Below are 278 nucleotides of genomic sequence, written 5' to 3' on the forward strand. Positions count from 1 at the left end.
GATTAGGTGGTAGAGAATTTGTGTATCCCGAGCCGAGCCCGAGCCGAAGACCCGAGCCCGAGCTTTGGATATTTTCGTTTTTCTCCTTCATTACTGAATGGATTAAAGTGATTTTTTCTACAAAGATTTGATTTCAGGTTTTAAATCAATCCGTGTAAGTGGATTTTCTTAAAATGTATTTTAACGTCCTAAATCGACGATTTTCATTTTTTAGGGGGAGAATTTGTGTAGCCCGCAATCAAGCGTGACTATTCATGTTTTTTGCTGATTATTTCCGA

Source organism: Pecten maximus, chromosome 11 (assembly GCF_902652985.1).
Source record: "Pecten maximus chromosome 11, xPecMax1.1, whole genome shotgun sequence".
Taxonomy (NCBI): domain Eukaryota; kingdom Metazoa; phylum Mollusca; class Bivalvia; order Pectinida; family Pectinidae; genus Pecten; species Pecten maximus.